The following is an 11,180-nucleotide window of genomic DNA, read 5'->3' as shown; positions in this document are numbered from 1 at the left end:
AAGGAAACTAAAAGGTTCGGTTCGAAAACTTACTATGACATGCTAAATATACCCCGACATCAAGTTCTCACCTAATTTACGACTCCCATAGCCGTTTCAAAATCACGCCGTAAGTGGCCGTGCCCAAATTCTAAGGTGAGAAGGGGAATTAGCCCTCCTTCCTCTGCATTTTGAAGAAGAATTGATGTAATATCAACACAGTTGAGAACTTCACTCTGGGGTCTATTTAGTATTCGAACCTCAAAGTTTCCTTTAAGAATTAAAAGAAAGACTTCTTTATTCAAACATCCTTTTTTACATGGTCAACAACATGAAAATGTCTTGAGTTGCTTTCTGGTTCAAATGATGAGATATCATAATTCTTCCAACAGTTTGATCACACAATTCCTCTCTTTGTGATGAGTAAATGTGCTGGTGTTCAAAGCACCTGCCAAGGTCTCCCCCTTTTTGCATTTGTTAACAGGAAAATTAATCAGATTAACTTTTTCCCTCCGATTCTGTTAGTCTATGGTATGGTTTCCTCTCCTAATTTGCATAAATTTGCATATTCAGCTCTCTCCTGATTTGCATACTTGGGATTCTTTGCTATTCTTGGGTCAGGCCTGTAGACATTGCGCTATGTACATTTTCAATGCTTTGAAGGCTTAGAATGGATGTATCCTGTATTGCTGTTTTAAGTTTACTCATTTTTAAGTGTCTTCGTTCCTTTTCCTGTCAGTCAATGTGCTTGTGTACTGGGGTTTCGACGCCCCAATGTCTTCCAGAAAAGACATTCCTCGGGAGAACATTTGCACAGACTGATCAGGGAAAGGGAACTTAGAAATGAGTAAACTTAATACAGCAATACAGAACGCATCCATTCTAAGCCTTCAAAGCATTGAAAATGTACATAGCGCAATGTCTACAGGCCTGACCCAAGAATAGCAAAGAATCCCAAGTATGCAAATCAGGAGAGAGCTGAATATGCAAATTTATGCAAATTAGGAGAGGAAACCATAGACTAACAGAATCGGAGGGAAAAAGTTAATCTGATTAATTTTCCTGTTATCAAATGCAAATAGGGGGGGGGGGGTCTTTGCAGGTGCTTTGAACACCAGCATGCAAGCACATTGATCAGGGAAATAAAAACTATTTTTTAAACAGGAATAGCCTGGAGTAGAAAACCTCTGCATCAGAGTAAAAATATTGTCTACAGCAATTTCCTCCTCCAGGCCAAGCCCACAAAGAAATAGAGAGGAATTGTGTTTTGTCATGTAATTTAAACTGTTGATCAAACTTCTTGTAACAATTCCAATCTCCTGCTCAAAAAACCAGGACTACCCTCAGGCTCATCAAATAAAGTCTGCCAGCGTAAAACAGCACTGTCAAACTCTACTAGATCAACATGAGATGAGTCTAAACTTTTCAACAGGATGTTGGTATTGCTACAAAAACAGTTAAAGTCTACTTGACAAAAGAAATCAGCCGAACAAAACTAAATCCATTATACATGAAAAGCTATTAAGAAAATTTCCAACAGTGATTATCTCTTTATATAACTATTCTAAGCTTGAGCTTCTTCAGAAGATTACGAGAGGACACAGCGCAATGGTGCTTCTACAGGAAGAAAGCACTGAAGAATTAGCCTGAGTACCAACCTCCATAGTGACCGCTGGCTCAAAAGAATTCGCTTGCTAACCACGGAGTCTGACCCTGCGCGTATCCGTAACGGCTGTCTCATTATAACGTAATGGGGGGAATTCGAGCTGCGTTCGGTGGGCGGGGCCTCATTTGCGTAGTGCCATTTTTCGTTCCAAGGTGTCTCTATTCAGTTCTTAGAACCTACCCGTTACAAAGAACAGTGTGGCATGGGGAGCTCGAGGGGCTTAGACGAATGGGGCCAATCAGTGAGCTCGTTCAAAATCTAAACGAATATCTGAATAACAGCCGTTACGGATACGCGCAGGGTCAGACTCCGTGGTTAGCAAGCGAATTCTTTTGAGCCAGCGGTCACTACGGAGGTTGGTACTCAGGCTACTGAAGAATGCCAACGGAACATGTGTGTGGTCTGACAATAAATAGACTTCACAGACTCTGTTAGACATGATTGGAGGAACAAGGCCTGTGTGATTACTGGAGGCTTTGTTTCCTGAACGTTATACATATGTAAGAAGAAAAAATTGTAAACTTCATCTACCAAAACTAATGTTTTACGAAATATAGAAAATTTATTATAACTGCAACTCTCTACAGTGCTTTTGGGGGGGATTGGCTTGCGGTCCTTGTTTTAAGATTTAGATTTAAATATATCCAGAATATTGCCACGCAAAGTGATTTAAAAAACGCTATATATACACAGTGAAAAAACAGACCCCGCACTTCTTCATATGGGTACTTAGAGCCCCCAGGATTAAAGAAGCTGCCTGAATTCTGCTAAATTCCTACCAGAAATTAAAGCACCTTGAGCTCAAGCCTACTAGTTGTTACAGTTGCCTTGAAAATATACCATGTATAGATTGTCAACCTTTTACTTATTACTATTAGTTTTAGCTTGTTTGTGTAAACTATCTGCCAGCTGGCTAGAAAACAACTTCAGGGTAATTTGTAATTCTTTAAGACACTGCAACTCTTGCTACTTTTTAATTTTAGATAATCTATCTGGTAAACTATTTGTAACGATCATCTCTGTCAACCTTCCGTAAATATTTTTATCATGTAATTGTAAATCAATTACACGTTGACGTTGTGTTGTTTCTTTCCCACGTTTCAACGTCTTCATCAGGGGGAGATGTTCTTATTATACCTTTGTGCCATTATGAGATAAAAGAATGATGAAAGAAGAATGAAGAAAGAATGAGTTCTGGAAGGTGATGAGCTCATAAGTATATAGAGGATGATTTAAAAACAGACTGCTTGTACAGAATCCCACATAACGGAGAGTGCTGTAAATTCGGATGGATTTGTAACTGTCTTGTTATGCAGAAGTGTGTTTTCATCTACAGTGCTGAATAAAATTGTTAAGAACCCAACTTAATGCAGAGAGCTGTCGTCTGAATGAAACACGGATTTGTGTACAATTATCTGATTTTTGTGCAACCAAGAAAATTGTCACTGCGTCGTGGCTCACATAAAATTTATTCAGCAATCGTTGTGCAAACTTGTTTTACATGAGGCATAAAGCTATACAAAATACCCAAAACGTGGATCTTGGTTGAGTTTATGTTGCGATTACACCGACCTAAAATATGGAACTTAACAGCGTCAAACGCACTCCTCTGTCTACCTCACAAGCTGAAGTGACGCCAGGGCTCAAAATTCATCTTTGGGAATAGGTGCACTGGTGCACCCAACTCAAAAAATTGGGTGCACAGAAATAATTTTGGGTGCACCAGATAAAATAAAGTTGAATGTTCTTCAGAACATAATTACAAAGTTTAACGCTGCTGCCTTTCTTAAGTTATCATGCTGTTTTTTATAGTTACATTTCAAGAATATTCTGTATACTAGTGTACAATAGTACCTTAACCCTATAGGCTACAAAAATATATAGGTGCACCAGTGCACCCAGTCAAAAATTAGGTGCACAGCTCCAATTTTGGGTGCACTGGGTGCCCATGCACCCACTATTTCGAGCCCTGGACGCATGTAGCAAACATGTAATCCAACCTCATGAAGTTCACATGTTGATTAAAATCTGACAGGGCACGGCAACAAATGATCTCTAAATGCATAAAACACTTTGAATTGTAAAGGGTGATTCTTATTGCTTTCTCAAAAAGAAATCTAGAAAAACATGAATTGCGTGATGATGTGGTTAAAGATAATTGTCATGATTTTGCACTAAACTGGTTGGAATAACAAGGCAGATTTGCCGCGTACTTTGCGATCACATGTAGAGTGCTAAGATTACCAATTGTCAGTTTCCGGTGTTACCGTGATTGTTTTGGACGTTTGTGTGGAAAATTTGTGGCATGCGTGCGTTCATGCTACCGGGCCTCTTGTATGAAATGAATCATATTTTAATATTTTCAATGTCATGCCAAGAAACGGACTGTTAAGGCTGGCACGGCTTGGAATGCAACAAGCGGCGTAAACCGTTGCTAAGTAATACAGTGCACCCCGCATTGGTGGAGACTTGCGCACGGTCAAAAATTATTTACTACACGGAATTTGAAGTTAGTTGACATGTTTGTTTACTTAAAATCCTCCTTCAAATCAAAGAGAGACAAAGATATTTGTCATCCAAATTTGTTCCTGCACCCTATCTAAAATGGAACAATATGGAAGGCTACATTCATGTTACAACAATTTCTGGTTTTACCGACAGATCAATGTTTTAAATCGTGCACAGACCATGTAAAATCAACTCCACAAAGAAAAATCCTGAAACACCACCACTGTCATTTATCATTCATTTTGTCAAAACGCAATTCTTTTCAACCAACACTGGTACAATGTGATGTTGAACTCATAAATTTACGTCCGAAGTTACAGCACCCTCCGTTAGGAGTTGTGAAAAAGAGAGACGGGAAGAACTTTTAACACCAGATTAGGAGAACACAGGAAGGAGGTAAAATACATTGAAAAAAAACCACAAAGGAAGAGAACAAGCCAGCGGTGCAAAATTGAAAAGAAAACAACTGCGTAATAGATCTAGACTGGGAGGGGGCAAATTTGCAATCTGGATCAGAAAATCAACATAAGCACAAGGATATAGTTTATACATCTCGCCCTGAGGAAGACAACTGACAGACGTAAACCGTGGAGTTGTGTATGGAATAAAACTTTGTTTAAATGTGTCAATCTTACACTGCAACAGTTTGTCTGTCTAATGGTAGCTTTTAGTTGTACTACATGTACCTAGTTCCTAAACTATCTATGACCTCGTTATGTTTCAAGTACAGAATATTTTGTTATCCTTGTGAAAAAAATAGACATATTTTTATTCGGCTGATTTCTTAGTATACACACAATTCCTCTCTTTCAAACATCACACACAGCTTACCTGTAGTACATTTACTCCACAGAAAGAAAGCACAACATTGCCTTTTCCACTTTTTGTAAAGCAAAGGGACACACTTTCAACAATCATCATTGTAACCAACGTATTTTCCCTGAAATCCACTTCACCACTCACAAAATTTTTAAAATAAAGTTCCCTAAAATCAACCATATCACTGGTAAAATTGTTCTTCCACATTTTAATACCATCAAGTTGGCTTTTGTTGATTAGGCTGCACCAAGTAATTTTTATGGATGACGTCCGCGCGCGCATTGATTTTGGTCTTTTCCCAGAAAAAAAACACAAGAAATTCCACTTCCTGTAACTATGATCAAAGAGTTACGACAGTGCTGCAAATCGTAAGAAACAGGACAGGACAACAACTGCTGTTCAACTTCAACTGCTTTATTCAAATTATTGCTGTTTTCATGATGAATAAAAGACTTCTTAGTTGTTACACTGTGTTCTCTCATTCAATTTGTATCCCAACATGTGTCGTCGACTATTATCTCAAATCTAAGCATGACTTGTTTTTTTCGGCCCTTCTTGTGTTTTTTTCGCGCTCTCGCATTAGATTTAGGGTCTCCAATGGAGACCCTAAATCTAATGCGAGAGCGCGGACTCCAAAGGACGTCATCCAAAAAAATTACTTGGTGTACATAGCCTTATGCTCATATAAATGATTTTGCTTGTGTTTCACCTATCCTCAATTACACATCCTTAACAATGACATCTTTAACAATTGAAACGTAGGAATGTAATTATTTGTCATGACACTACACTATAAGATTATCATTATAAGAATAAGTCAGTGAGTGATTATGGACCTATATTCTATGTTCTGAAATACTGGGAAATACAACCACTGCAAAAGACAAGTAAACATTTCTTTCTTTTACACTGTAACATTTTATTTATGTTTTGATTTGAAACTACATGTAATTGAAAAGGAGTGTTGGACAAGTTTATATCTATTTGTTGCAGCCATAGAATTTATCTTATTTTGAATCACTACTTTAACAATTTATGTTCTGAACTTTTACCACCATCATGCTCAGTCTGCTGTGTTACGTCACTCAATAATGATTTGTTAAGAAAAAAGTGCCATGAATGAAATATTTCCAAATCTTGACACACAATGTATGCATCTCTCCACCAGCATTTATGGGTACAACACAATATTGTATTACCATACTATTAATCCTGAAATATTGGTTGCACTGATAATTGCTTTACATTTTATGTCCAGTCTTTAATAATGATGTGGATCATGATGAAGAGGATGTCAGGGAAAACAGTTTGATAACAAAATGCTGTTAAAAATTTAACCCATTGCCATACAGAATGAAACAACAGACAATATTCCAAGTGCTCTCTCCCTTATAGGTAAATGTACTGTATTCTCCTCCATATCTACAATAAAACATTAGTCACAACCTTAAACTAGACATCAGTATAAGTAATGTGAACTCTTTCAGAAATGACAACAAATAGTAGGGAGGGTCAGTTTTAAATATATTGTTTAATTTGAACTGGAATTGTTGCCAAAAATTCAGAGGATTGCAGACATGATGCCCTGAGTTTCCCAACTTTTTCATTGTCATTTCTAAGGGATCTGCATGGGAGGTCCCAATTACGCTTTGCGCTGAATACCATGGCAACGTGTTACACGCAGTGGTCACGTTTTACGTTCCATTCGTGCAGGCTTGATGCTTACAATCAGAACGGCCCAGCTTTGAAGCAAAAGCAGCAACCACACATTACGTTCCATTCGTGCAGGCTTAACGTATTACTATAAGGTACACGTTTAACGTTAAATCAGAATGGCCCAGCTTCAAATCAAGCAGAAGCAAAACGACTGATTACGCATTGCGGCATGCAGACCCCATTTATGAAAGAGCTCTATAAGTACAAGCCAACTCACAGTCACAGTCCGATGTTCTCTTGTCTTGTAGATAGCTGACAGGTAGATGGACAGGTAACACAGGTACACAAACAGATCCTCCTGGAATATAGACTGGAACACAGGATAGCAGACAGGTCCCACCACAGCACACACAGGAACATGGTCAAGACCACAAGCAGATCCTCCTGGAATTATTGGACAGGCACACTGGATAGCCCACAGGTCATCAACTTTCCCATAACCTATGGAGTAAAACTAGAAAGACTTGTTCAGAAAAAACCACACGCCAAATTTACATACACCAACATCATTTGAAAAAAGGCATGTCAACAGACAATATACAGTACATTCATAATATTAACAACAGTTCTAAAACCTGCTTTAGGTTGGGGACATGAGCACATGGAACATTACACCTTTGTTGGTGAGACAAAAGAAGAGCACAGCAAAATTACAGTAACTGTTGTTTTGTAACAAAGAGAATATCATTACCAAGCAGTAATCACACAAAACACATCTCACATTTCACATTAAAAGATCCATCACAAGTTAACACACATGTTGATAGAATATGATGATTTATAAAAAGACTTAAGCTAGCTATAGAAACATCTTACAACCTAATGCTGCATCTGAAACAAATATGAAATACCTCAATGAGGTCTGAACAGTTACCAATGACACATTGAAATCCATTTCAACTAAAACTATGGAACAAACTCAAACACAGCTCATATGGACAGAACTATGATAAAAAATAAGCAAACAGTTAACATATAAAAGGTTGAATAAAGTGTTTAAGATCATTGTCCAATGTACAGTCATATTATTTCAAAGACAATAATGAAACCAGTTCTGTGATTCTGAAAGATGTTTGAACAAGAAACTCAGACACAAAGTACATAATAGACAGAACAGTCTTTCTAAATGGGTATGACCTTCATATCTAAATTATCTAGTTTAGACATGTGTAAAGAATGCATCATGTTGAAAAAAATTTACATACACATGTGCACAGCTATTAATACAAACAGACATGTATTTGTACATATCATCACGATGATTCTGAATAACTTTCATCAACACTCCATTTCACTTAAAAACACAATCACTTGTTACTGGGATTTTTTTACTTCTGGAAATTAAGTCAACAGATCTAGAATTGTCCTTACCTGAACATTGTGTTAAACACTTACCTGTCTCAGACAAGGCAGGTAGCAGAGGTTTATGTCTTAGACCAGTTTTACCTCCCCTGTACATGTCAGTCCAGGACGCATCCACTGAAAAATACAATTAAACAATGATCTTGCAGGTAAGATGATAGAAAAACAAAGACTGCAGGTAAGATGATAGAAAAACAAAGACTACATATCATTACACTTACTTAGTCTTAGATTTCTATCTGTTACAAACAGTCCTTAGGACACACCACTACACTGATGGCATGTTTGTTATGCCCTAGTCTGAAGGCTCTGCAAATACTTGTATTTGTGAGAACTTTGGCTTAAAAAATGATTTATTCAATGTAGACAACTATGGAAACCCCTTAGCTGGGAGTAAACGCAACCATCATCACTTTATCTATCGTCAGTACTAATTTCGAGATTCACAAAGGAAGTAACAAATTTCAAGCACTCTCTATACTATTCCACCGAAGTAAGAGTGGCAGACTAGCATTCGTAAACTGCATGTACTTAAGAATGATGCAAATATGCTTGGTGTCCTAGTACATGGTATGTCCTTGGTGCTGAAACAATCATTATTATCATGTTGCCGTCCAATGGACTTAAGAATGCATGATCCATGTATTTTCGTAAGCTTAAAATGACAAATTTGACAACAAAAATTAACAAAATGGGTTTCAAAACAATGAGTTGGACAGAAAGAAATTGAAGCTGGAGACAGCCCTAACATGAGATTCAATTGTTTGTGTTCCTCCAAATCTAAAGCACACTGTTTTCTACTTTACACTGTTGTTGCAACCCTATAATACAAATCAAATCCCCCCACTCGCACAGTACAGCATCCCAGCTGTTTAACAGGCCCCGGATTTTGGGGACCACTTGCCCCCCCCCCCTTCTCTCTGAAAGGAGGAGGAACGCCCGCCTCACCTTTCTCTATAAACTAGCCAATAACTACATTAATATAAACACAGACAATCTTCTGATACCAGCTCAGGGGCGCACCCGGGGTAGCCACACTCTAAAATTTCAAACAATCAACGCTAAAACAGACTCATTTAAATATTCTTTTTTCCCTCGCACCATACCAGAGTGGAACGCCCTGCCTGGCGCGGTTTTTACGACTCCCACCGTTGAGTCTTTCCGCGCCAGGCTGGAGGCCTGCCCGCCTTAGCCCGGGACCTCCTCCCCCCCCCCTACCTTGCCCCTTGCGGGGTTATCTGGGGGCCCAATAAGTTGAAGTAAGTTGAAGTTTGCTATTGGTAACTTAGCCGACATCTACTTCTACTACTAGACTTAAGACATTCAAATGGGAAAGAATGTCAAAATCAAGCAAAAGTCAATGCACATGCTGATGTCATCCAGAAAATGTACTTTCTTTGACCTAAGTGTGAATAGATTTCTACACTCTGAGATATCTGAATTTTGTACAATTCTGTAACATTTCTCACACTCTACCCTTCTATTTCAGTGACCGAAAGTACTGAATATTCATGAAAAAGAAACAAAAAATAAGCATTTTATTTTCAATAATTTCTAAAACCCAAATTCAATTGTGTACAGCTATCAATACCTGTCAAAGTAACATTTTTTTCACATATCTTTGGTCAAGTTAGGCATACCACATAAATGTGTAATAATCAGGTAAGATTATCTTCATAGTTATCATAATGCAATACTGCGTTTATTCCGTCATAACTAAACTGATAATCCATAGTATGCAAAAAAATGATAAGGCATTGTATCAATTTGAAAATACATGTAATTCATTATGTATACTACGTTTATTCCAAGTTAGAATGGGGAGGACGCAGAAAAAGCGGCCTAAGGTTCTTTTGTCTCCCAGCACGCTGTTTTGTTTGTTGTTTACTTCTATGCTAATTTTATGCAAATCAACCCAAGTCAATGCTCCCTCGTGTAACCCATGCACGTCGGAATGCCCAAGAAATGCGGTCGTATTTCTTCGTCGTTCCACGGAAGTTTGGTCAAAATATAGTCACAAGAATACAAAGGAAAAGTTAAGAACCACTCACCCCCCCAAAACAGACGTTTGTCGCCTTCCTGGACAGATTTTATCAGACGTTCCTCCGCACGATGTCCAGTCGCCATCTTGGTCTTCGGAAATCGCGCGTTCGCACGGCCCCATGGGTAATACCCACCTGTGGACCCACCTGTTGGTCGTTAGCTAATAAAAATAACATGATTACTACTTCGAGGAAATTCACATTTTTCTTTCTTCCATTTTCTTCAACTTTCACTGATGTATTCAGCATATGTAAAGATCGAAAGTGGTTACCGATCCAGACATGAATGCTTTAATAGTAACCTTTATGGAGTCGTACTCGACACCATTCGTTCCTTTCCAGCCGGCTACGACAAAGTTAGCGCGGTCAACGCGCAGTGACCTCGCGCAGTCGGGAGACTTGGTAAAAAAGGTAAAGGTACCATAGCCTTTTGAGGCCGTTGGAGCAGTGGGTTTTTACCCACCGTGTCTAGGGCACGGTATTGGAAGGCGGAGCCCATCCCTCTCCTTCCACCGCCTTTTACCTCCCCAACCGAAGTCAGGTACCCATTTCTACACCTGGGTGGAGTGAGGAAAGTCGGGAGACTTGACACGGTTCAAAAGAGACACTTTGCGGCTAACTGAAGTACTACAAGTAAAATTCGTCACACTGCCGTTGATTTATGAAGTTACAGTGCCTTATTACAGTGATGCTAATATTCACACAAGCCTGTGGCACTGCGACAAACCCGCTTTTAGGAGAAGTTATCGAGTTCAAGTAGGCTAATTGCGTTTTAGGATATTTTAGATCGATAGTCGGTTATATTTTGCTGTGTTGTTAGTTCTTATCTGGATAATCAGGCAACAGTACGCTTTACACCTTTGACCTTCCAAGTCAACCAGGTGTCATGGCTCACCATCATCATCATCATAGTGCCCTGATTACCTTGATATAAATCACAGAGCAGAGAATAACCGACTGTCGATCTAAAACGTATCTTGTTGTCGATAACGCCCTTCTTGGTATCTAAAGCAGAGTACAAAGAGAACTTGATGCAGTGTCGCAGGCTTGTGAGATAATTATCGTCACTTTGGGGCACTGCGATTGCG

The sequence above is a fragment of the Branchiostoma lanceolatum genome, chromosome 15 (assembly GCF_035083965.1).
Source record: "Branchiostoma lanceolatum isolate klBraLanc5 chromosome 15, klBraLanc5.hap2, whole genome shotgun sequence".
In the NCBI taxonomy this organism is placed as follows: domain Eukaryota; kingdom Metazoa; phylum Chordata; class Leptocardii; order Amphioxiformes; family Branchiostomatidae; genus Branchiostoma; species Branchiostoma lanceolatum.
The sequence above is the reverse complement of the archived record's forward strand: the minus strand, read 5'-3'. Positions refer to the sequence as shown.